The 24,988-nt window shown below is 31.1% G+C and overlaps 3 long non-coding RNA genes across 7 annotated transcripts; 1 reads left to right on the top strand and 2 right to left on the bottom strand.

Moving 5' to 3' along the window:
- Positions 1-218: 218 nt before the first annotated feature.
- Positions 219-9,549, bottom strand: LOC146998159 (uncharacterized). Its single transcript, XR_015040340.1, has 3 exons — positions 9,348-9,549; positions 3,386-3,475; positions 219-389 (listed from the first exon to the last, which is right to left on the bottom strand). It is a non-coding gene; the product is annotated as an uncharacterized LOC146998159 (long non-coding RNA).
- A 1,197-nt stretch (positions 9,550-10,746) lies between these two features.
- LOC146998158 (uncharacterized) lies at positions 10,747-17,198 on the top strand. Its single transcript, XR_015040339.1, has 2 exons — positions 10,747-10,935; positions 15,019-17,198. It is a non-coding gene; the product is annotated as an uncharacterized LOC146998158 (long non-coding RNA).
- On the bottom strand, positions 17,053-20,846 carry LOC146998157 (uncharacterized). 5 transcript variants are annotated; one of them, XR_015040336.1, is made up of 4 exons: positions 20,638-20,846; positions 18,941-18,978; positions 18,316-18,365; positions 17,053-17,275 (listed from the first exon to the last, which is right to left on the bottom strand). It is a non-coding gene; the product is annotated as an uncharacterized LOC146998157 (long non-coding RNA). The 5 variants fall into 5 exon arrangements; XR_015040334.1 differs by having other exon boundaries at positions 17,053-17,271; positions 20,638-20,843; XR_015040338.1 differs by lacking the exon at positions 18,316-18,365.
- Positions 20,847-24,988: the final 4,142 nt, after the last annotated feature.

Here is a 24,988-nt window from a genome sequence, read left to right as displayed (position 1 = left end):
GTAATTTACCAGATAAAATTACTTAATGGGGAATACAGAAAAATATCTAACCACTTACCTTTGTGACTTCATCTGCAGAGAGATGAAAAGAAGTTCAGCTAAATCTGCTATAATAAATATTTATAATAATGCTAAATTATGCAATATCTATTAATATGACAAATTTTTGTAAAGCTATTTATTTGGATGAAAAATAAACACATTCAGAAATTTATGGCACTATATTATGATTAACAGAGGAAAAACACTTAACAAAATTCAAAATAGTTTTTATTAATCCAATTTATCACATTTTATTTGAATTCATGAAAAACAATCTTATATCCATGTATTCTTATGTATATAAGAACTCTTGATAATTGGATCTCTGTCATTGCCTTTCACAGCACCTAAAATAAAAAAACACTCACAATTACTATATGTGAATATAATTTATAATTAAATTTAAACAAATGACTATTAGAATGCAAATTAAAGGAAGCATTTAAAATATTTTAACATTTAATACCTATAAACAGAGTAGCAATTATTTGGTTTTTCGATTATAGTAAAATAAACATGGGGGAATGCCTTTTAAAATTTTTTATGTCAGAAAATAAACTCAAACCACCAGCTGAACATATGAGCAGTTTTATCAATCAGCCACTGGTAAATAACCTGGATACTGAATCAACATATAAAGTTGCCAAGATAAAGAGAGAAACAAAATTATGATAATCACATCTTACCTATTCATAAAACTATTTTAAATTTAATGTGTAGGCAAGTCCAAACAGAATGAGAATGAATTTATTTTGCAACACAAAGTAAAGTCTTGCAGGAGCAAAAAAAACTTGTCTCATGAGATTGGCAAGTAAAAAATAATTAACTGCATCTGGTAACATTTATCTGACAACACATAAGTAATTGTTAGCTACGTGCAGAAAATAAAATCTGATCAGGGGCGTAGCTAGAGGGGGGGAAGGAGGGGCATCTGTCCCCGGGCGCAGAATCCAAGGGGTGCCAAACTGATGTTAGAACATTTTAGAATTAAATGTTTTCCATCCTTGGCAAGCAGTAGGGGGCGCGAAATCTTCAGTTGTCCCTGAGCACTGAAAACACTATGACTCTGAATCTGATCATGTTAATGCAATTTTAAACTTTTGAATTTAACCGCAGAAATTTACCAAAGAAGTACTTGTAACAGTAGTAAATGAAGATGTGGCTAATCTTTACTGTATGGTACACCTTGGTTTCTGTCTGAAAAAAAATCACAAAGTGGTTGTTTGTGAAATGTGGAAGCCCATTGCGTCAAATAAGTTTTTTGGTAACCCTAATGTTGATAATGTTGGCGAAAGTAGCCTTTAGGAAAAAAAAAAAAAACTTTTTTTTTGTCAATAAAAAGGAGTTATTTCAAATATTGCCAACGTGTTGTGATAAATTTAGTTTTGAGCTACTTTTTTTAATAGTAAACCTCTTGTACGGTCCCAGGTTTTTGGTTCTTACCATTCTTTTCAATTGCTGTGTTTGGTTGCACGGAAGTGGTATGGTCTTGTATTTTGAACATGCTATTTATTATTTTGGTGTGGGTACCATCGTTTGAGTATGTCTGAGGTGACTAAGAGACGAAAAGTTGAATTGAATTGCTTACCTGGAGGATGGTGGTGGGAAACCTAAACATATGCATGTGAAAAAAAAGGTACGTGAAAAAAATGACGTTTCATTTATTTTTTTGTCTCTGTGTGTTAATTTTTGTTAGAAGATTTGTTGTTTAATGTTTTTATGTTAGGAAATATGTATTTTTGGTAACTTATTTCTCTCTGTTTATGTATTTTTGGTTGTCTGTGTGTTAAGACAGTGGTGAATATTTTCTGGTAACTATGATATTTTTAACTTTCTGATTTTCTTAAAGTGAAAATAGATCAATGTGTACATGGACAAAGTTAAGGCAGTGCACAATGCCCAGTTTGTGCAGTTCTCTGTTTTAATAGGTCGATGTGTACATGGACACAGAGTTTGTGTATGTCTTTGACTTCTTATTTTGGTTTTGTGTAGCGGCCACCTTGAAATTGGTGCCGATCCTCTCAGATGACGATCTTGATATAAAAAAAAGAAACGATTCGCCAAGGGTTACAGTAGAGTAAATTTTTACCAAAGATGTTCTACCATAATCACCATTTCAGTGGTTTAAACACTAGTGGAGCAGTATGCAGAGATGAAGACTTGAGTTTTGTTTACACAGCATGATGGTTTAGGCACTCCAGCCATTACAGTGAACAAAATTATAATAAACATAGCCACAATAATTGTCTATAAATATTGATGTATAACACTGCATTAACTAATATATTTCTTATGCTAGTATATACAGAATCCTTAATCGAAGGGAAAATCAGAAGACTGTGCATGCATTTTCCTTTAACTGAAACATGGATTTGACCATACAAATCTCAGTCTTACGGGACATGCCACACTATGCAGGCAGACAGTAAAAAGTGCTTGCGTTGTTTTTATTTGTTAGAGGTATGAAATAAATATACTTCTAGATTTTAATTTTTTCTTTTCTTGTTTTACATTTGGATTACCTATCAAAAAGTAAGGAATTTTGATATTATTACAATATCGGAGTTAAAATAATAATTATTGGACATGTTAAAGTAATGAAAATTTTAAATTAGGTTAAAAAGTAACCCTTAATGTGGCATATTTTTGAATTAAACTCTATCGACATTAAAATCAACAAAACGTCCCTCTTTATTAAGGACTTTAATTAACTAATTTTAAATACGGAGCTATGAATGAATTTTTTCCCTTGCATGTTATAATAACTGAAACAAAATTACTCTGATACAGTCAAAATTCCTAAATGCAAGTACATAAAATTTACTTTAGCAATTTAAAGAGATGAGACACACTGAACACATGAAAAAATTTCTATCAAAGAATAATTTGTTAAATTTGGCCCGTTCCATAGTAAACTTTAACCATTAGATTACATTATTACACCATGTTATCAGTTTGAAAAGCAAGTCATATGCCAGATCTTGCATGTAAATGAAATGCACAAAATAATATACAGATTATTGAAAAATGATGTATACCAATGTTTATAGATATGATTAAATGTAACAGAAAATTTACTGTCACAACCACATTTTTAAGTGAAATGTATTATTTTAACATTTTACAATATTTAAGGTATGGCATTAAATGCAACATTATGTGCCTGGACATAAGTTAGTAAATTAAAAAAAAATAATAATAATAATCAAAGAATGAATGTCATAAAAAATTTCAAAAACAAGCAGAATTTAATTTAGAAGACCTTTAGACACTTATGATAAATAACTTTGAGAATTCTTCACCCAAAATTAAATTATAATTAACTAAAACCAGTTTGACTGACCTTCTACAAAATCCTTCAGCTGCAATTTTTTCTAGCTTGAAAACCAAATTCTTCTCCACATGGTAATAACATCTTAACCAGTTGAAATTCCTGCAGAAAGTTTGATAACACAGTAATAGAATTAATAGAATAGAAAAATTAACACAAAAGTATAGAACATCATTTAAACTTAACATTATTACAAATTTTGGTGCTTTCTGACTATCTGCAAAGCTGTGAAAATTGGCAAAATGGTTAGTTTACGGTTCATATCTACTGCTCTGTTCACAAGTAGTAATTCAAATAAGCACTTTATAAGAAACAAGAAATTTTAGGATGCACACACACAAAAATATATATATTGGGTCAATATTCACATATTTTTCATCCAATGGAATACTATTCAGAAATAAAGATTAAATATAAAGCATGTAAATACATGTGTGTGGTATGCATATTCATAGTTTGCTATTATTGTGTGCATACTCTTGCTGTTTTAGCATAAGTTGAAGCTGTGAGGGCAGATGATAAGAAAGTATCAGAATTTTTCATGTATAAGAAAAGATTGCCCAGAAAATAGTATCTCAATTGTTTAGCACTGACATTTACATAGCACATTAGAAATATATAGTAATATATGTATAATAAAAAGATAATTGAATATTATTAATTCATTTTTTTAAATGCCAAACTTTAACAATTCTTTCACATATAATTAAACAGAATTCTTTCACATGAACATCTAAAATCCATTCTTAACTAAAGAATAAATAATAAAACCATGTAAATTTCTTATCAAGCTCATCACTTCCGAAATGTCTACTTCTGAAAGTTCCCAGCATTTCTCAATATATTATTAAATTACTAAACTAAGCATCAATGATCGTCATGTTCGCTAATGTGGCAATATCTTTCACACTTCTTTGTTACCACAAGTAACAAGTAGGCTTCAATAAATCTTTAACTGTTACATGCTACTTTTGTCTAAAATTTGTACAAATAATAAAATTAAATGAGCTCTTTATAATATGCTCAAAGAAATAATTTTGTATGAAAATTTGTATGTTATATATTGGCCTGATTAATGATTCAGGAAATAATTCGGGTTTTCAAAGTGCTTCCAATAATTCAAATTTCAGCTTGTGTCAAAATAAAATCTATAACCAAAGATTTCCTTATGAACAATGCATTTTAACATTATTCAATCACTGGCAATCACACAGTACTGATTGCTTCAATAAACATTACTGTAACTGTGTTATTTAAAAAACTGTAATGTTTTAATTATTTCCTTAATTAAAACATTACAGTCTTTTCCTCCTTCTAACACCAAAAGAAAACCCAGATAAGAAATATAAAAATATCAGTAAAAATAAATTATATTATTGAATGACACTTTACATTAATTACACTTATGCATATATTATTTTATTATAAATTATTTCAAAATCAAAGAAGAGAAGGAGGAGAAACTTTAATATTGACATTTCTAAAATGATATAAACATTAATCATTTAGCACAATTTGTTATTTCAGGCAAAAAGAATTCACTTTTCTGGATAGCATTTATATTTCCATCTTCCGTGCCTTCGTGGTGTAATAGTTCTGCACACTGGGCCGGTATTTCAGAGGTCCGTGGTTCGATTCACGGCGAAAGCGGTTGCTAATTTTTCATCTCTACGGCTTCCCAAAAAAATCTTAATGTCTCTACAGTGGCGCCCGAACTAAAAAGGTGTTGGATGAGGTAAATCCACACCCAGGATTTAGTGATTGGATTCCCTTAAAAAAAATCGGCCTTTAAAAAGAGAAGTAATATAAGGTATTTCTCCCACTTTCGTAGCGTGTCTTCGGCCCACCAGCGGCCGAGCGGTAAAGTTGCTGTACCCTGGTAGGGCGATCCGAGGTTCGAATCCCGCGAACGGGCTGGCTGCATGGGTGTTTTCGTGGTTTTCCCCACGTGTAACGTGTATACGAGCCACTTTCCCTTAGAAAGTCTTCCACGAAGACATCCCTTCCCTTAGGCAGATAGCCCTAGTGTGCTTTGCCATAATTAAATACACCACCACCACACCTAGCGTGTCTTCGTGGTGTAGTGGTTCTGCACACTGGGCCGGTATTCCAGAGGTCCGTCCTTCGATTCCCGGCGGAGGCAGTTGCTAATTTTTCATGTTTCCTGCTTCCAAAAAAATACCTAATGTCTCTATACCCAAATTTTAAAAAAAATTCGTTTGCGTAATTAAATATATATATATATCTAATTTTGCCTATATTTGTAGTAGGGTTTGTAATCTGTAAGTAATTATACATGTAATTTATACATTTTTTATTAAAAAAATATATTATTTAGAATTTTGCAAATATTCTAGAAAATGCTAATCCATTGAAAAAAATCTTTTCCATAACTAAATAAATTTTTAAAAACGTCAGAAAAAATAGCAGTTAAAATTAATAACAAAATAACAAGAATAAATCATCAATCATATCAATATTTTTAATGTACAGGATTTAGAAACAACTTAGTAAAATACATATGAAAAATAAAATAATGTGCAAGTTTCAGATGTGCAATGTCAAAAAATTAAAACTGGTAAATTTGAGAACAAATATCCTCAAAATGTTTGACAACGAAAGTCCTCCGGACAATGCAGAATGAATGTCCTCAGGATGTGAAACTGGTGAACTCTTCCGGACATCTGAGAATCAACATCTTCAGGACATCCTGTCATATCCCGGGACATAGCGACTTAAATAAGACATCCTCAGGATGTTAAATTACGATCTCCTCAGGACATCTGAGAATCAACCTCCTTAGGACATCCCAATACTTCTCATGGACCATTAGGTATTTGTTTAGATATCATTGGTTCTTTAGTATTAGCTTTTTGTAAACTTAAACATGTTTGACAATTCAATACCAAATCTTCAATTTCTTTGGACATTCCTGGCCAATATAATATTTCTCTTGCTTTGATCTTGCATTTTACTACTCCTAAATGACCATAATGAATTCTGCTTAACATATCTTTTCGTAAACTTCTTGGTACAACAACACAGGAATTTTTAAATATTAATCCATTTGCTTCTGATAGTTCTTCTCTGAAGTTAAAATATGGTTTTGCCAGTTCTGGAACCATACATTTTTCATCTGGCCATCCAGTTTTAATTAATTTTCTTAAAACTTGTAGTTCTTCATCTTTTTCTGTTTCCAGTTGAAAAACTTCCATTTTACCATTAGACATTGGTATACATTCTACAACTAATCCAACATGAACTTCTATTTCTCCTTCAAAGAAATCAGATCCTTTATCAGTGAATGATCTTGATAATGCATCCGCTATAAAAAGTTCTTTTCCTGGTTTATATTTTATCTCAAACTGATATGGCTGTAATCTTATACGCATTCTTTGTAGTCTTACAGGGCATTTATTTAATGGCTTTTTAAAAATTGATTCCAGTGGTTTATGATCACTTTCCACAGTAATATTTTTTCCAAATATATATTGGTGAAATTTCTCACACGCAAATACAATAGCTAAAGTTTCCTTTTGAATTTGAGCATAATTCTTCTGTGTATCTGTTAATGCCTTAGATGCATATGCCACTGGTAAATTATTCTGCAGTAAGACTGCTCCTAGTCCTTCTTGAGATGCATCTACAGATAAAACTACTGGCATGTTTATATCATAATACTGTAAAACTGGTTTATTTACCAAGACATCTTTTAGTCTTCTAAATGCTTTTTCATGTGTTGCATTCCAGTTCCAGATAACTTGTTTTTTCAACAAATCTCTTAAACATGATGTCAATTCTGATACATTAGGTATAAATCTAGAAACATATGTAATCATTCCTAGAAAAGTTTCTAATTCTTTCACATTTTTTGGTGGTTTTATATCTAGAATAGCCTTAATTTTGTCTTCATCTGGTTTTAAACCATCTTTAGAAAATATATGTCCCATATATTTCACTTCATTCAGCCCAAATTTACATTTATTTAAATTAAATTTAACATTCTTTTCTCTGGCTCTGTCCAACAACTTCTTTAATCTTGAATCACGTTCTTTTTTATCTTTACCCCAAACTAATAAGTCATCTATATATATTTGAACTCCTTCTAAATCACTAAAAATTTCAGAAAAACTTCCGTGGAAAACTTCTGGTGATGAACTCAGTCCATATGGCAACCTCAAAAAACAATATCTACCAAACGGAGTGTTAAATGTAGTAAATTCACAACTTGAATCTGACAGTTTAATTTGCCAAAATGCTTTGTTTGCATCTAAAATACTAAAGACCTTTGCATTTGTCATTTGAGATGAAATTTCTTCAAAGGTTGGTATGTGATAATGTTCTCTCAGTATATTTTGGTTAAGGTGCTGAGGATCTAAACACACTCTTAAATTTCCATTCTTTTTCCTTACTACCACTAATGAATTCACAAAGTTAACCAACCAACAGTGGTTGGTTAACTTTCTTTATAATACCATCTTTTTCCATTCTTGCTAATTCCTTTTTTAATGGATTTAATAAGCTAAGTGGAATTTTCCTACTTCTATTTTACCAACAGCTCCTGGTTTTAATTTAATATGATATGTATATCCAGTTAAATTCCCAGTTCCTTTAAACAAATCTTGATATCCTTTTAAAATTTCTGGTAACCTTTCATTAGAATCAGGATTTACTGTACAAATCCTTTGTATTAGGTTTAATTTTTGCAATGTAGGTAAACCTAAAATATCTGGAACAGTTTTATCACATGCTACAACTTGAAATTCTATTTCATCCTTGTTCCCTTTCGATGTTTCACATAATAATTTACATTTTCCAACTACATCAATTGTAGTACCATTGTAATTATTTAAAGTGACTTTTGATTTAGTCAAACATTTCTCTCTTAAATTTAATTGTTTAAATTTAGGCAATGGTAGCACATTACACTAAGCTCCAGTATCCAACTTAACAAATAAATATTTAGATATGTTTACTTTTAGTTTTTCAAACCATTCAGTTTTATTTTTAGAAAATGGATTTATATCTTCTACTGACCCTAAAATATATTCATTACCATTATTATGTAACTCATGCTCTAAATTATTCTGTACAACATTAACATTTTTAAAAGTGCACATTTTAGAAAAGTGATTTTTCTTTTTACAGTACAAGCAAATCTTATTATAAGCAGGACAGTTGTATAACTTATGAAAAGTTCCACATTTTCTACATGGTTTTGGATTATTGTACTTATTTCCTTGATAGTTTGAAGAAGATTTAGTACTTTGTTGCTTTTGTTTTACATGAAAGTCTTTCTTACAAGGCTGACGTTTTTCCTCTGAAGGTCGAAATTTATTACGTTTGATAGCTTCTATTTTATTTTCTTCAGTTAAAGTTTTCAGCTGAAGTTCTGCTAATTCAGAAGCTTTACACATTTTAATACATTTCTCCAATGTTAACTGATCTTCCCTTAATAATCTATCTTTGAGATTTTTATTTAGAATTCCACTATACTATCTCTATTAAACTATCTTTTAATTCTGCAAATCCACAGTTGCTACTTAATTTCTTTAAATCGGTTAAGAAATCATCAAACGATTCACCTACATGTTGTGTTCGACAGAAAAATATATGTCTATCAACACTTTCGTTTGCTTTCGGTATGCAACAATTTTCGAAAGCTTCAATTACTTTGTCAACATCCTTCTTATCTTCTTCACTTAAATTAAAAGTATTAAATTTTTCAAGTGCTTCTTCACCAATTATATGCAATAAAATAGCTACTTTAATTTCAGGTGATTTAGTGATACCACCAGACGCTAACATATAAATTTGGAATTTTTGTTTCCATTTCTTCCAATTTTCGCTTAAATTTCCTTCGAAACTTAGATTACTTGGTGGCTTTAATCCATCCATATTTAATTTAGGGCTTTAAATAGTTTATATATACGTATTTTTACCCACTTCCAATAAAAATAAACAACTCACTTACCAGCGATATAAGTTTCGATTTCACAGTAAACAACTTCCCATGATGTTTTTGTTTAGAACATCTTTACCGAGGCTGCATGGTTCTTCAAAAAGATTTTCTTTTTTTAATCAACGACGAGCTGCGCCATGTGTTGTATTTTATATGTGTTGGGTACGTGCTCAGTGATGATTACAAGATGTACACAAACATCGTTTATTCTACATTAAGACAGACAGACAGACAATGTAGACAGATGTCTTGTTTTGCACCCGCTAAGTCTTTCTGCACCGATGGGCGAAAAATCAAGCATAGGTGCGAAGGAAAGGTATATAGAAAGAGGGGCAATTTCGTATTTGAGGAGAGTAAAAAGGAACTTCGTACATCTTGTACGAGTCAAAAGGCCAGAAAGAAAAGATGGGACAAAATTTTAAATAAATGGCCCAAAAATAATAGAAGGGGAAAAAAAGGGCCTTTAGAAAGAAAAGGAAAAGAAGTAGAAAATATCCTAAAATACGATTGTGTCCATGAGTGTAGTTAAAAGGAGAAGAAACTGTCTTCATTTACAATAAATAGTGTCTCACAGATGTGTGTGTGTAGTGAGTGTGTTTGGTAATGGTGAATAGATGTGTTACTGGGGAGAAAACAAATATTGACGGTGTTAAAATGCTTCGTATTAAGCTAATTAGCATGGAATATAAAGTAATATATATGCTTGCATCCTGAGATATCAACAAAGGTCATCAAGCAAAAGTATATAATAATTTAATCAAAGTAACTTATGCTACTTTCATTCTCAACATTTTCATACATTTTTCAAAAAACAGCAGCAGACTAACAATATAGAACCATATACAATGCAAAACCACAACCGCACACACCAATATATATATATATATATATATATATGTGTGTGTGTGTGTAAATTACTTAGTATATGTATTAAAAACACAAATTAAACAGTATTTATTAATTTAACTATCATAATTTATTACAAGATTAATTATTTTACTATCATAATTTATTACTAGTTAATTAATGTTAGTATAACACAATGAGGCACACTGTTATTTATATAAGCTCATAGTTCTAAGAATTCATTTAAGGCGGTGAAGAATAAACCATCCCTTACATATGGACATTTAACAGATAGCAAAGAACAGTATGAGAAAAAATCGGTGAGGTATAATATTATTTAGGGGCGAATTCAAGTGCAACGCTTGTCATGGTAATCGCACTTGCATTGCAAAACCGAATTCAAGTGCAACGCTTTTCGGACACGCCTACTGAAAATACGTCACTACCATAAGCAGTGTACACGGATATAGTGAAGGAATTTTGCGGTTACCGTCACAGGAATTTTGCGGCTACTCCTGACCTGCCGCAAACTCTTAACAGCGACTGTAAACAAGATGGATGAAGTGATTTTGCTCAGACCTTTAAGAAATCGGAGAAATGCTGATCGAATCCCTTGGCATTTAAGAGACAGTCGTAATGCTTTTGAAATGGTGGAGCGTGAATTCATCAGTTGATTCAGATTAAATCGGTTTGCTTCAATGAATTGAAACCTTTTCTGAAGGCAACTGCCAATGGATATTCTCTGCAAAAGCAGGTTTGTTTTTACTTCAAATTATGAAAACTGAAATACTTCTGGAAATGTTTCCGAATCAAAGACTATGCTTAAATGACCTATTTGAGAATGTTATATATTTTTATGCGTAAACACACAAATTTTTAATGTTATTGTATCAGGATTCTTTCTTTTTCAACCCCCTTTTTTTTTCCATAGTAATGATCGAAATCGTTAATTACTGCGAATTTTGGAATGCAGTAATAATATCACCATTAATTTATTGGGTTGATCTTTACATTACGGTAACTTGGCGATTTTTTGGCGAAAATTTGGCGACCAACTCCCCTACAGCAACCCTCTATTTTTTTTTCCCCGCCGCCATTTTGTCTTCACGAAGTAAAGACATGTTTCTTTTCTTCTTATCTACTGAACACTTCTTCCAACAATCTACTAGCCGAATTAGCTAGAAATTTTATCAAACAAAACTGCTTAATCATGACAAATATTCACTGCAAAATTCAGAAAAAGTGCACAATACCATACACCTTACGCGTTTTTCAAAATAACACATACACATAAACCATGTACACGCCGACTTATTTTTACTTAAAAAAACATCCCAGAATTGCACAAAAATGGCATTGCGCACACTCTTCACTATATCCGTGTACACTGCTTTTTTCTCATAAATTCGAAAAATTTCACGAAAATACATGACAATTTTCTCAATCTTTAAACCCGGTAAAAAGAACATATATGAAATTACCTGATCGCGAAAAAGTATTTACCCTTTACAAATATGAACATTTCCACATATAAAATAAATAAAATATCCAAAAACTTTTACCTCTAAATCATCTATTACATTATACACGTCACCAACGAATTCATACATGAAGCATTACAAATATTTAGTATCAAATATTTAAATTATTTCCATGCACGTTTATTTCAACTTAAACGTAAACCAAATTCCTACAAGCATAAAATTCACAAAATAACTATCATTTCATTAAAATATCACTGAACCATGTACACGTCGACTTATTTTTACTTAAAAAAACATCCCAGAATTGCACAAAAATGGCATTGCGCACACTCTTCACTATATCCATTAACACTGCTTTTTTCTCATAAATTCGAAAAATTTCACGAAAATACATGACAATTTTCTCAATCTTTAAACCCGGTAAAAAGAACATATATGAAATTACCTGATCGCGAAAAAGTATTTACCCTTTACAAATATGAACATTTCCACATATAAAATAAATAAAATATCCAAAAACTTTTACCTCTAAATCATCTATTACATTATACACGTCACCAACGAATTCATACATGAAGCATTACAAATATTTATTATCAAATATTTAAATTATTTCCATGCACATTCATTTCAACTTAAACATACACCAAATTCCTACAAGTATAAAATTCACAAAATAATTATCATTTCATTAAAATATAATTAAATTCAAAAACACCACTTAAAATATACATGAGCACATACATTCAATTAATAAAAATTACCTTACAATCCTAATTACTTTAAACTAAATCATTGCTAATAACAATTTTCCCAATAATACCAAATTCCTTTCCACCTTACATTTCCAACAATGCATAAAAATAATTAAAAATACTAACTTACCTAATCTCCTTCAGAATCTTCATTACGTGGCGGATACACTTTTCTTCATTCTCTTTCAGAATCTTTAAAATCATACTTATCTTTCAAAGCAAGATACCAGGTAAAATAAATAACATAATAAAACATGTTTATTTCTCTCTCACACAACCTTAAAAAACATTTCTTACTATCCTTTTCAATACCACTAAATACCCATTTCGAATTCACTTTACTTACGGCCATGGGATCCAAAAATTCACAAACACTATTTCACACAACACAGAATAAAGCCAAATACAAAATTTCCAGATTTTTTCCCGATTTCCCCCCTTTTCCGATTAAAGAACCGTAATTCGTCCATTAATATCACATGACATATCCCATGATCTCGCATTTCCCCCACACAAAATAATGCGTAATCGGAACTCAGTACTGCTAACATTAATACCAAAGTCCCAGGTAGTAACCTTTATCGCCTCCAAAATGTCGCCAAACTACCAGTTACCCTAATGTAAAGATCAACCATTTATTGTTTTAATTACTCTAAAACGTAATCTCGGAGAAATTGTTTTTCTAACAGAAATTATGCATATGCCTGTCTTTGAGATATATATATATATATGTATATGTTTGGGATTAGTTTTTTGGAATATTATATATTTTTTTCATGGTTTTAGATACGTGCATTTAATTTACATATGCTCTCAGAATTTCAGTGATATAGTAAATTAGTTTGCAGCAATAATTAATCTTTGATATGTATGCAATTAAAATTTCATAATTTAAATTACCTTTATATGAATAGAGAATATTTGTTAAATTCAAATTTCATTCTTTACAGCAATGGCACATGAGAATTATTTAAATTTAACTTTACTTTTTATTCTTAAGAAACAATATATATATATATATTCTGTAACTGTAGGGGGGAAAACCATGAATTTTTCTCAGCTGTTTAAACAGTTCCCATGTGTAAAATAGTATTTCATCCCCCAAAATATTAGTTAATTTTTTCCTAATGTATAATGTCTTGCCTGTTCGTACAGTGTGATTAATGTCATGGTAATTTTGGATACTTTCTATAGATCTTGCATAATAACTACACATGTAAGTTATATACACATTCATAAATCTCTTATGATATGAAAAGTTATTGCAGACTTTCACATAACTATTAATAACTTGATATTCTCGATAACAGGTGACGTACCTTACTTCCGTAGAACATGATCAGAATTAAATAAACTTATAAGGTTATCATACTAAATTACACAAAAAGCAGCATGACATAAATAAATACAAAGAAATTAAATGTATTTACTGTACTAATAGATTATTATATTACATGACATTGGTTTTGCCCATGTATAATGGTAATGAAAGCCAGTTTTCCATAGAAAGTCCTCTACAGAGGCATCTGTTTTCTTAAGCAGATTGCTTTTACCACATTTCAGTGACCTTGATTTAAGTATAAAACTGGATAATATTTTCTTTCTGCATGAAATGTGTTAACTGAGTTTTAGAAATATAAGCCATCTTGCAGTTACTGTGATAATACTAATTTTTGGTACCTCCATATTATACCATCAACCATGAAAGTTGTGCTAATTACTGCTGTGGAATTCTGAGCCAGACATTTGTATACAGCAGTTACAACAAACCATACAACAGTCTCTCTGCAGAATACATGAAATAACCCTGCTGTGAAAGTATTGGACCCACTTCGTGAAAAAACATTCGTTCTTTACTACTGTTTTATTTGCGGTTAAATTTTACCAAAAGCTCATTTTAGAATGCTATGAATACAAGTTGTCCACAGGTAATTGTTCCAATTTCTTACTGTTTTGTTCGCTATTTCCACATACAGTAGATGTTAATTCTTTCGACCAGCTGTAAAAGAACTGGAGTGCAATCACAAATGTGATTCTACCTAGCTTACCAAGAATTATTTTGGGTTACATACAAATGAAACCGCAGATGTTGCGAGTGTGGTGATATTAATTTTTGTTTTGTCTTCCTTAATCGGAAAAATAAATTTTCCATTAATGGTGAAAAGGTAAGAAATATATGATAATAAGTATAATATTATAGTCATTTCAAATTACTGCAAGAATGTTTCATTATTATTCAAATAATAATAACAAAAAGCTATCTATACTATAATTATAGTGAAGTATAGATATTAAATAATACAAAATATTAAATAAATTTTAGAATCACCTATTTACTATAATTACTACAATTTAATAAAAAAAGGGTAGCTGTAATGTTTTTTTTTTTTTTTTTTTTTTTGTGTGTGTGTGTGTTGTAACGTTTTATTGCATATTTTTTAATAATGAAAAAACAGTGACATATTTTTGTTAAAAATGGAAAGTAAACTCCTTAAAAAGACTGATTTATTAATATATCAACTATATTTAATGTTAAAAATCTGTATATTAAAATTTCAAATGAAACTTTCTTTTGACTTAGGATTTATGTTTTTCTAGGTATGGAATGCTGGTCTGAGGGTTCTCTATGCTATAGGACAATGGCCAGGCAATACTCATGATGCATTTATATGGAGTGGACTGAAACAAAATCTAGATAGTATTTTGTTGCATCGTGCATATCTTTGGGAGATAGTGGATTATATTTCCATTTTATCATGGGAATATCTCTATAATGAGAAGCACAGAAAAGTTCGTGCAGCTATAGAGATCAAATCAAGATTTAGGGTACTGCACGATACTGGTGGAACACTATTGTATTCACAAAGCAAAATATGTAAAATGGTCATATCTGGTGGCCATTTTACATAATATATGCTTAAGGTATTATGTTGAAAATCCTGAGATTGATGTGTTTGAAGATGATGAGTTGGTACCTTCAGAAAGTTTTCAGTCAGTGCATGTTGAAATTGCATTGCACAATGAATTACCTTTAAATTTTGAAACTCGATAATAAAAACCCAAAGTGGGCAACAATGAACCTCTGGCAAAGGTGAAACCCCCTTCATGGATAATAAAGAATATATTATGAAAAAAATTACTTTCGTAATATATTCTTGGGGACCCACAAGCCATGGTTTATATTTAAACCTGTAACTAAATGCACAACCCTAAATGATTTTAATTGATAATAATAATCCTAAATAATTTTATTAGTCCTGGTTTCAAATGCATACTGACAACTTTTATCATTATTGTTCTTCCCTCTGAATTTCTTGTTTCCATCATTTATGTTTAAAAACTCTTGACTACCAGAAATAACTTAATAGGCTTGATATATATGTATTTTAGTGTTGGGTATGCCAGTCATGATTTACAATAGTAAGTCACTATAAATTAGCATTGCACTTAATTTATCTTAAACTTAGCAATAAGATTTACTGCACCGAAATTCAGTTTCTTCCAAAAAGTCAAATGTTTCCCTTTCGTCCCCTTCCGTGGGACAAGATAGAAAATTTCCATGTGACAATACACATTTAATAGCATAAGAACTTCATGCTTATTTATTACAGTATAAATTAAAACTGACGTATTCTGTCAAAGATATTTAAATGTATTTCCTAAAAACAATTATTTCACTCTATGCTGTTTATGTCTTGGGGGTGGGCAAAACAAATATTGGACAGTTAAATTTTCCTCCACCATTCCTGTAAGCGTATTCTTCAATTAAGCAGGGTTTTGCTCCAATTCCTGATTAGCATAATATGTAAAGAATAAACAGCCTATGATTTATGCCTCCATATCCTCTTGTATTATTTAAAGAACATACATTTTTCTTTTAATTCTAGATTTTAAAACATTAAAGTAAGGGAAAGATTGTTTGCTGAATTTAGATTTATATCATCATTACGCATTCACTATAATAACTTACTGCATACTTACCTCAGTGGGTTTGCCATTAAAAGAAATACATTTAAGTAAAATCATGAGTGTATAATAAATTGTTTTTCAGCCAAAAAAAGAGAAGGGGGAAAATAAATACAGTTTGATTAACTTAATTTTTAGTACGCGACTCAACACTGTTATTGTAAACTAGATATTAGCCATACTTTAATAGTTGTCATCTCTGTATTTTTAGAACTTCGAAATTAGAATGTCAATTTTATCTGCCATTGTTATGGAGCTGTAGGATATCGAATGTTATTTCTTCAACGATAAAAAGAAATGAAATTTTTAATACCACATCTCATTCATATAACTTATTAACATAATTGAAAAACAATTTAATTCATTTCGTGTTATATCTGAAAATTAAAATTTGTAATACATTGACTAAAGATTCTTACAGGTCTTATTACCATTTTCCCCCAGGAAAAAGATAATTGCTGTGTAAAATGCATAAATATTTTCACGAGACTTATAATAGTGGTATTAGAATTATTATAATGTTTATGTCATATAATGGATCTGTGAATTTCTTTTAAATAATTTTTATAATCACAAAATTTTATAAAATTAAGAAAGTAGTAAATTTTACAATTAAAATATGAATCCCGCACTGCAGAAATACATACAAGAATGAAAACACTGTAATATTTGAAATGCATGATTTATTTTTTTAATAAATTAATAATTATATTTTGATTTTCTATGACAGCAGACTGATTTGCAACTGATTGCTTATACAAGTCACATATTTCACACAGTACATTAATATATTCTTCTGCGTTTTAATTATTTCCTTTTCTGCAGCTGTAATATCATCTCTCTTCCTTTTTTCTCTTCGGTCTCCTGCTTCAAATAGTTGAGCTTCTATCTGAGGGAAAATTTTAAAATATTCATTCAAATACAAATATTCTTCATTTTTATATTTCATAATGTAAAACACTTTTTATAATTAATTAAACAATGAAACTTCTCTAAAAAGGAACAATTCATAATATTGATTTCTTTAACTTTCAATTTTTTCCCTTTATAATTTTTAAGACTGTTTATAGATCAAGAGGATTTAATGATTATTATTTTAAATTCTTAAAATCTTGTTGTTAATAAAAGACTTACTTTGTATATAATGTTCGCAATAAAGAATTGAAATAACTCTTTTGTATGAGAAATATTAATTTACATCTGTTATAATTAATTTATACCAGCGGTTCTCAGCCGGTGGTATGCAAAGAAACAAAATATTTTTAACTATGAAATTCAAAAATCTCATAAAGAAAAGAATAGTTAATAGAAATTTCCTTTGATCGAAATTGACTTGAAGATTTAGAAAATGACACACTTGTTAACTTTTGGCTGAACCGAAAAAAAGAATTTAAAGGCATTTCAAATAAAGCTATCAAATTTGTATTGTTTTTTCGCACAACCTGTTTGTGTGAAAAATGATTTTTTCCATGTTAAATTTGAAATATAAATACTCATCAAAATAAAAAGTGGATCCTAATTTATCATTAAATGAAATAAGAGCAGACATAAAGAAATTAAATATTAAAGTATTATAACTGAAATTTTGATAATCAAGTGAATAATTAATTTAATTAAATTTAATTTTGATAATTAAGTAATCATCAGTTTTTAATCTAATAGTTCTTTATGTGTACATATTTAATACAAAGAGTGTGCAAATGGCAATATATATATATATATATATTTTTTTAATACTTCTATTGAGGAATTGAAAAATAATCATTGTAAAATTAGTGGTAGTCTTAATGTTTTTCAGTTTTTGCTTAGATGGTACACTACAGTCAAAAGTTTGAAAACCGCTGATTTATACCATTAAAGTTTTTCTGTTGGGAGGAAAAGGAAAAGAAGAATGCAGAAAACATTAGATTTTATGTAATAGATACAAACTTGTCATTTCCAAATGCCATTGCAGATTTCCTCGTGAGGTGTGGAATTTTCTAATGTAAAAAAGAAAAAAGCATAAAATAAGCACAATTTACTCAACAATCTTGACTGAAATATACATGCTTTCAGAGATAGCATAAAGCAAGAAAAGTTTACTCAACAATCTTGATTGAAATATACATGCTTTCAGAAATAATATACAAAGCATACTGCATAATCAAAGTTATGAGTTTATATACTATGAGATACTATACATGTTTATAATATACCACGTTCCTGTACACCTAACACCTCGTCCACAATTTTCTATACAATTCATTAAAGATAGTTCCTGAAACATAACTGACTTAAAAGAAACATGCATACTTCTAATTTATGCACAACAATTTGACAAACATTAATTTCAGGTAATGAGCTACATGTATTATATCAAAGAAAGAATGAATAAGCGTAATTTGCCTTTATCCTACAAATACTTAAAAACATTTACATTAAAAAAATGAATTATACATAATGGTAGCATATTTTTAATGAAAAATAAAACAAGAGTTGAAAACTTAAAGCAGTTTTTGTCAATATTTTACTCTCTTAAAATTTATATAAATGTATAGAAACTTTAAATGCATACCGCATTTGGCTGGAAAACTTGTGGTATTGTACTGCACTCTAGGGAAAGGGAAAAAGTATACAATGAAGCAATCATAAGAATAAAAGATATTTGCATATTATTGAAACCAGCTTAATAAAAGTTACCAAATTTTCAAAAATGTGCCAAACTGTGACAACGATTATGTATCAAAATTTTTCAGGTAACATGCTCATGACAATTTTTCATTCAAGCAATGTCACCATTTTCATATGTGTTTCTTATGTTGTATTTCAAGTTCCAATGGATTTTAGATACGAATAGTTGTTTTAGATTAATTTCAGATTTAAAATACTGCTTGTGGAACTTACCATCAAAAGACGAAGCTGTGTTAAAAGTTCTGCAGGAATAGAACATTTTAGTACAAAAATTTCTAATGGAAACAACTATGAGATGAATTTGGTACATAGACAAGGCATGCAGTATCAAGTTTATGTAATTCTCTGATTTTTTTTTTTTAAGTGAAAACAGATCACTTGGCACAAGTGCTAAAAAATTAGACAAAAAATTTGTGGAAAATGTATTTTTTTTAAACTATCATATAATTTTTATTTAATAATTGAAATTAGTATTTTAAAATTTGTTAAATGTTTTTCCTTTGATATGTTGATAACATTTTGCCAACTTAGATAAATATTGATAGTTTGGTTATGCTAAAAGCAAGCTGCAAAAACAACGTACTTCTCCTGATAAGTATTTTTCTCTTTTCATTTATAAAGACCACCAAACTGATCCAGGTGTTTGTGTTAATACGTTAAGTACCAAAAAATATTGAAGAATGCACAATGAAAGATGGCAACCAGTATGGTAAAAGATATAATTAATATATGCAATGAAAGAAATCTTATTAAAAAACGACTTTCATTATCAGCAGAGAAGCATGACACAGTTACAGTAAAGAAATTAAGCTTTTGTTTCTGCACTTGTAGCTTTTAATAGCCAAAAATTGTTTTTTGAAATTTTATGAAATAAATAAATCTGAACATAACTGATATCAAATGAGAATGGGTCCAAACTTTCACTTAAGAGGAAGAAAGTGTACTGTAAATGCACAATATAATGAGCAGAACACAAAGCATAATTTATAAATTAACCTTTACTCTGGATGTATATATTACATTAATATCACATTAGAATTATCAGGGTTTCATATAATTTTTTATTTATTGTATTACATTGAAATACCTTTAATTTCATTTTTATATTTTCCCAACGATGTACAATATAAATCTAAAAATTGCTCTTAACTGTTTCATCACATAATGAATGTCTAAGGGAAGGAATGCCTGCGTGGAAGACTAAGTAAAACTTAGTATTCATGTTATACATTGAAAAAATGAAGAAAACACTCATGCAGCCAGCTTTTTCACCTGGATTTAAAGAGAGACTGGGATAGCGGTGTTCAGCAGGCTTATCTGCTTGTAGATAGATGGGCTTATTAATTACTATGTAATTCAAGAACTAGTTAATTTTCATATGGTAAACATGCCTACTGTCACTGAAGAATCATGCATCTGCATTAAACAATAAAAATATAACACAAATTTGAATTGTAAATTAAACTTACTATTAGAAGAATTAAAATCAAATGCTGTAATTTGAAAATGGGAAAAAAATTTGGTTTATATTTGAAAAAGCAAGGATTTTTGTATGAAAAGTAAAATATATTTTACACACACCTGTTGCTGTAGTTTACTTTGGAGGGAATTTTCTATAGGATAAAGTAAATAAAGTTGTACACATTAAATACATGTTGTACACATTAAAAGAAATATATTTCTTTCGTTTTCAGGACTGGAACAATTCGTTACACAACACTACAACGCAGTAAACACTTGACCATAAGCTCAGAGAAATCATGGGAACTGATGTTTTCTGTTTACATCGACACGCAGTCTCATTGGATATTGATGTAGTTTGTCGGACAAGCTCTCCTGGCACGACAGCAAACCAGCTCCCCATTGCAATTTTGACGTCATCAGTTACCAGAGCGGTAAAGCGTTGCACTTGAATTCGACTTTAGCAGCCGATAGCAGGAACGCCCTTTGCGAGCTAACATTTGCAATTTATCAGAGCGTTGCACTTGAATTCGCCCCTTAAAGGCGAAACTATATTCAAGCGATCTAAAAAGAAAAGAGAATCCAGAAGATCCGAGAGGGAAATAGCGCGATGCCCAAATTTTCCCTCTCATCCCCAAATTTTCCCTCTCTCGAGATTCCTTAAGGGCCTTGTAAGTGTTGACAGACGTGAACTGATAACGTTGGCGTCTGTTTGGAGTTGATAGACAAAGGAAGCCACAAGCAATGGCAATTTCCAGTATTTTTTAATGCTTTAAACTGATGGAAAATTAAGATTTATTGATTTAAAGGCACTTATTTATAGAAATTTGATTTAGTTTAGATGAAAGAAAAGTACTTATCTTAAAATTCCAGGCTTTTGGAGTATATCCTTACATTGTCCGCTGTTTTATTCTCGTCAACATCGGAGTCGAAATTCATTGGAATGATATAGGTGTTGTAGAAAAATAAAAACATTTTTCAAAGAAATTTAATTGATAATCACCAAGAGGAAAGGAAATTTTTGCACTTTTTTACGGAGCGCAGCGATCGTGCTGCCGCTTGCCTCGGTCGGACAGACAGATAGGTTTCCGTTTATCCTACATTAAGACAGACAGACAGACAGACAAAGTAGACAGATGTCTTGTTTTGCACCCGCTAAGTCGTTTTGCTCCGATGGGCGAAAAATCAAGTATAGGTGCGAAGGAAAGGTATATAGAAAGAGGTGCAATTTCGTATTTGAGGAGAGTAAAAAGGAACTTCGTACATCTTGTACGAGTTCAAAAGGCCAGGAAGAAAAGATGGGACAAAATAAAATTTAAAATAAATGGCCCAAAAATAATAGAGGTAAAAAAAAGGGCCTATAGAAAGAAAAGGAAAAGAAGTAGAAAATATCCTAAAATACAATTGTGTCCATGAGTGTAGTTAAAAGGAGAAGAAGCTGTCTTCATTTACAATAAATAGTGTCTCACAGGTGTGTGTGTGTGTAGTGAGTGTGTTTGGTAATGGTGAATAGATGTGTTACTGAGGAAAAAACAAATATTGACGGTGTTAAAATGCTTCGTATCAAGGTATTTAGCATGGAATATAAAGTAATATGTATGCTTGCATCCTGAGATATCAACAAAAGTCATCAAACAAAAGTATATATTGATTTAACCAAAGTAACTTATGCTACTTTCATTTTCAACATTTTCATACATTTTTCAAAAAACAGCAGCAGACTAACAACATAGAACCAAAAAAAAAAAAAAAAAAAAAAAAAAAAAATCCGCACACACCCATATATAAAATATATATATATGTGTGTGTGTGTAAATTACTGAGTATATGTATTAAAAACACAAATTAAACAGTATTTATTAATTTAACTATCATAATTTATTACAAGATTAATTATTTTACTATCATAATTTATTACTAGTTAATTAATGTTAGTATAACACAATGAGGCACACTGTTATTTATATAAGCTCATAGTTCTAAAAATTCATTAAGGGGCGAATTCAAGTGCAACGCTCTGATAAATTGCAAATGTTAGCTCGCAAGAGGCGTTCCTGCTATCGTCTGCTAAAGTCGAATTCAAGTGCAACGCTTTACCGCTCTGGTAACTGATGACGTCAAAATTGCAATGGGGAGCCGATTTGCTCTCGTGCCAGGAGAGCTTGTCCGATAAACTACATCAATATCCAATGAGACTGCGTGTCGATGTAAACAAAAAACATCAGTTCCCATGATTTCTCTGAGCTTATGGTCAAGTGTTTACTGCGTTGTAGTGTGGTGTAACGAATTGTTCCAGTCCTGAAAACGAAAGAAATATACAGACAGGTATATTTCTTTTAATGTGTACAACTTTATTTACTTTATCCTATAGAAAATTCTCTCCAAAGTAATCTAGAGCAACAGGGGTGTGTAAAATATATTTTACTTTTCAGACAAAAATCCTTGCTTTTTCAAATATAAACCACATTTTTTTTCCCATTTTCAAATTACAGCATTTGGTTTTAATTCTTCTAATAGTAAGTTTAATTTAAAATTCAAATTTGTGTTATATTTTTATTGTTTAATGCAGATGCATGATTCTTCAGTGACAGTAGGCATGTTTACCATATGAAAATTAACAAGTTCTTGAATTATATAGTAATTAATAAGCCCATCTATCTACAAGCAGATAAGCCTGCTGAACACCGCTATCCCAGTCTCTTTTTAAATCCAGGTGAAAAAGCTGGCTGCATGAGTGTTTTCTTCATTTTTTCAATGTATAACATGAATACTAAGTTTTCCATCCACGCAGGCATTCCTTCCCTTAGACATTCATTATGTGATGAAACAGTCAAGAGCAATTTTTAGATTTATATTGTACAGTCGGTCACAAATGTATTCGAACACCGGTACCCTATCAGAAAATGACAAGATGGCGTTTTTTTTTCTCTTTCTCTCTGTGTGTCGTGTTATTCCATCCTAGGTTTTCTTCTCACCCCGATCTTGGAAAAAACTGGAAAAAATTGGTTACGATCTCTTTTTGAATGGGGAGATGCCATTTTGAGAAAAAGCTGACGACTCTATCTTGGAGAATGAACATGACCGCTCTACACACCCTTTTACTCTCTCTCTCTCTTTGAATTGGGAAGCCATTTTGGGAAAAAGCAGACGACCCTATCTTGGAGAATGGAAATGAACGCCTCTCCCTCTCTCTTTGAAATGGGAAGCCATTTTGGGACCCTCTATTCTTGGGGAGGGAGAAAACTGAAGTCTGCATTTCGCTGTCTCTGAATGCGGAAAGCCCTTTTGGGAAAAGCGGACCCTCTTCTTCTGATCTTGGAGAACTGGAAATGAACGCTCTACACGATCTCTCTTTGAATTCAGAAGGTATTTTGGGACCTTCTAATGTTGGAAAACTGAAATGAACGCTCTACACCTTCTCTCTCTCTGTGTCTCTCTCTCTTTCTCTGAAATGGGTAGCCATTTGAAAACTCCCTAACTTTGGAAAAAAACAGAAATGAACGCTGTACACCATCTCTCTTTGAAAATGGGGGGGGGGTGTCATTTGGAGACCACCCTCCCCTAAACTTGGAAAAAAAACTGAAATGAACGCTCTACACTTTCTCTCTTTGGACATGGGTAACCCTTTGGGGACCCTCTTCTCTTGGTAGAAAAAAAAACAGAACTGAAGTGAAGGCTCTACACAATCTCTCTTGGAATGGGATCCATATTTCGGGAAACGTGCATCACCTCATGCTGGAAAACTGAAGTGAACCACCAAGATTGGACTCTATATAATATTTTTTTTAATTGACATCATGACCCTCCTCCCATTTGTTATTAAAAAAATTGTTTTTTTTTGTTTTGGTTTTTATCCCATTTCCGATGTGATTTCAGAAATGCAATTCCATAACAGTTCAATTTCATTCGAGGTTAAATGATCTAAACAGTCTTTGACCCACCCATCCGTATGATTATTTTCTTCTCCTTCCTGTTGCACCAAATTTTGTAAGTCCATATAATCATTCCATACGGGAAGGGCTGGATCCTCACAAGGCTGTCTTGAAACACTTGGAGTCTCTTTGGGATAAGTGGAGGGATCTAGGATGTCTGGACCCGGCTGCAATTCTACCTCCATGATTTCTGGACCCGTTGGAACTTGTTTACCCGGCTGAAATTCTACCTCCATGATTTCTGGACCCGTTGGAACTTGTGAACCCGGCTGTGATTCTGCCTCCATGATTTCTGGACCTGTTGGAACTTGTGGACCCGGCTGACATTCTACCTCTACGATGTCGGGACTTTTGAAGCTTGTGGACCCGTCTGACATTCTACGTCTACGATGTCGGGACAGGTTGGAGGAGAAGAAGAAGAAGAAGAGGATACTGGAAGAGGTTCTGTCTGTGAGGAGTCCGAAAGAGGTTGCCTGTTTGAACAAGTTGGGGAAGAAGAAGAAGAAGAAGCTTCTGGATTCTGAAGCGGATCTTGCACG

Source organism: Stegodyphus dumicola, chromosome 3, assembly GCF_044657685.1.
Source record: "Stegodyphus dumicola isolate Sdum_Otavi_A_Nest chromosome 3, ASM4465768v1".
NCBI lineage: Eukaryota > Metazoa > Arthropoda > Arachnida > Araneae > Eresidae > Stegodyphus > Stegodyphus dumicola.
Note: the sequence above shows the minus strand (reverse complement) of the source record. Positions and strands in the feature narration are given on the sequence as shown.